Source organism: Vulpes vulpes, chromosome 7 (assembly GCF_048418805.1).
Source record: "Vulpes vulpes isolate BD-2025 chromosome 7, VulVul3, whole genome shotgun sequence".
NCBI classification, from domain to species: domain Eukaryota; kingdom Metazoa; phylum Chordata; class Mammalia; order Carnivora; family Canidae; genus Vulpes; species Vulpes vulpes.
Window position 1 is genome coordinate 102,665,052 of NC_132786.1, and position 3,306 is coordinate 102,668,357.

A 3,306-nucleotide genomic window follows, 5' to 3' on the forward strand; every position below is an offset into this window, starting at 1 on the left:
TGCTGGAATCATGTTCCCGGGCCCCCCGAAGGCAGCAGGGCGCAGCCCCCTCTCCTGGAGCTGCCCCCTGACCAACTGGCTTCTCCCCGAGACCCCGTGGGGTGCACTCCAGCCCTTCACTCCTCGGCTGCGGTGTGTGGGGCGCTCTCCCCCGGGCGCACCTCCTCTGTAGTGACCCGGGAACCTGGGGGCCCACTGCCCCTCCTGCGGTGTTGCCTGAGTTCCCTGCCAGCACCTTTCCTTCGGGGAAGAACCCGGTGTGGATTTTTAAAGTTCCCGCTTCTGGGGATCCCTGGGTGGCTCAGTGGTTTAGCACCTGCCTTTAGCCCAGGGCGTGATCCCGGGGTCTGAGGATCGAGTCCTGCATTGGGCTCCCTGCATGGAGCCTGCTTCTCCCTCTCTCTCTCTCTCTCTCTCTCTCTCTCATGAATAAATAAATAAAAAATCTTAAAAAAAAATAAACCTCCCTCTTCTCCAGGGCTGGGCTTTCTCATCCTGGAGGCTCTTGCTCCCCTTAGCCCGGCTCCTCACGGGGGCCCCTCCCCCACAGGATTCTTTTAAAATTTTTTCTGCCTTCCTACCTTGTTAGAAGTGAAAACCCTTCTCTCTGTAACATTCCAGCTGTTCCCTCTTTAAATCTCAGTTCGAATTCATAGGTTTTCAGGATGATTTGAAAGTTATCTAGGTAAGTTGGTGGGGCCGGGGAAGGTGAGGACCCTGCTCCTCCACCATCATGCTCCCCCCCAATCCCAGTTAATAATTATATACCAATACAAGTTCCAGATAAAATAAACAGAAAGATGCAATGCATGTGTGTTATTCCTGAGATAATTGTATTCTATTTAAATTTCCCCCCTTTTTTGAAAATTTAATTTAATTAAGAAGATTTATGATGTTGGAATCTTACCTATGTTACCCATCTGGCTCCCTGTAGCGGCCTGTCAGTACTAAAAGCTCAAAAGTGGAGCCATATGGGCCATTTCTAAAATAAGTCTTTGCCTTTTAGACAGAACTGTGGCTCAACTTTGAGGCTTTTCCTGAGATTATGCCTGCTACATGTATTTTTAAGGTGTACAGGATAAAAAATTACTACCTAGAAATTTTTCTCTACAATGTATAAAATAAAAGATTCTCACTGCCAAATATAGTTTGTCTTACAAATTGAGATGGAAAGAACTGGGGACTAGAACCTTAAAGATGGATTCATAGAATAAAACCCCTTTATTCATATTTTTATTTTATTATATGAATAAAAAATAGTTAATTAGAATTAGTTAACTGGAAAATAAAAACTGAAAGTGGAGATTTATTATTTTTCAATTTTCCCCCTATTGCCATTCTCTGATTTTTCCTCTTTAGTGAGTCACAGCATCCAAAAGCCACCAACCATAACTTAGAAAACATTTTTGCAGGGTGATTTCTCTCATATCAGTTCGAATTCTTATACTCTTTAACAGCTACTTATCCACAAAAGGGGGTTGTGTTCTGTTGTTGTTTGTTTTGGTAAAGAATTAAAAGATAAAAGGAAACTCAAGGAAGATCACCAAAAAAATACTATAGGAAAAAAAATGAGTCTGTTTAGTTTCCCTAAATTGGAAGACTTTGAAAATAAATTACCTTATGCCAATTATAACTCCATAAAAATTAAACTACCAATATGCTGCTAAACATAAAGAAAAACATGGAGGGAACATGTTTACTGTGAATTGATATCAAGGTAGTAACATTTTTTTAATTTTCCCCTTGAGACATGAGACAAGTTGGCAGCTGTTGGAAAAAGTATGTCTGTGTGACCAGTCCTCTGATGAGCCAGTCAAACTACTAAGCAGGCATGGATGATTTTAGCACTGCTTTTTTTTTTTACACAAGAGATCCATGTAGATGGTGAGTGGAAATTAGGTAGAAAGGAGAAATAAAAGGTCTATAATTTGAGATGCATTTCCCCCTTAAAATAATGGGCAATCACTTGTAGTATGTGTCTTTGCTTCTCTTGAATGGGAAGGTTTAAAAGAGACATTATTATCTTGATGAGAATGTGATGCTGCTGTGGTTGACATAAAATGTTTCTTTTGTGGGGAGCCATAATGCTTGTATGTCTTTGAGACCATACCATACCTCCACCATGCTCCATCTGTTCAGCTTAGGTGTCTGCAAACCCTCCAGCAATCACTGTATTCTGGGCATCCATCTTGTTGCTGGTGAATCATCAGATTAAGGGGTCTTAACAATTCATTGTGGCTCTTCCAGCTGGGCAGATTGCATTAGGGGCTCGAGCCCCAGGCATGATCTATCAATCTCTGTGGTGACCCAGTTGTGGATGTTGTGTTCCCTTAGAACAAGTTTTAACAAAGATGCATGTTTCTTTTTGCTTTTTTCATGCACAATTGACTACTTTCAAAGGCAGAAATCTGCATCCTCATGTTCATGCCTGGACCCAACAGCTGGGTACCTGAGCCTTTGAAAATGGAGGACAAACTGCTCCCAGTCATGGCTTTTGAGAATTACTGGTGGTAGCATAAAGGCCTTGGCACCCTATGGAGCAAGTAACTCAACTTTCTATTGTGTTTTGAAGGTGACTCACCCTTGTAGCTATTGGGTGAAGTTTCAAGATGACACATGATGTTTAAGTGCCTTCTCCTGTGGGGTGAACAGGCTGGTTCCTGAATAATTATGCTTTTGTACTCAGGGGCTGAAGGAAATTGTTTCTTTTCTGAGCCTAGGCTTGGGTCTCAGGGGCAGGGATAAACAGCATGCCATAGGTATAACCTGGGGATTGTCAGCATCAGGCAGCATTGCTATGGATTGTGGTGGGAGATAATACAGGGATGTTCCATAACATGGGGAGGGAGGTCAGATGCCTTTGGGAAGAGAGAATTCTCTAGGTAGCACAGTAAATGTCATAAGAAAGAAGAGAGCAAGAAGACTGTACAAGGGGAAAAGATGTTTATTGTAGTCAAAGGGAATAACTCCCTTTCATTCTTCAAGCCCAGCAGGTGTTTAGGCTCTGTGGTCTGAGGGTTTCACAGTAAAAAGACAGGAGTCACTAAGCTGATTGATAAGGGTAGCATTCCAAGAAAGGCATGAGGCAGAGCACCAAGAGCAATCCTGTATATCAGAGCTCAGGGAAGTGCTTAACAGCACCAGGGCGGCCTCATTGGAGACATCCCCTGTCCCTGCCTCCCACACAAGCACACTTCAGGCATCACTGTAAGTGAAATAATATGCACAGCCAGCTTCATAAGCCAGCTATTGAATTAATGTCGCATTAGATTAATTCAACTTATTGCTATAAATGTTTGTACGAGT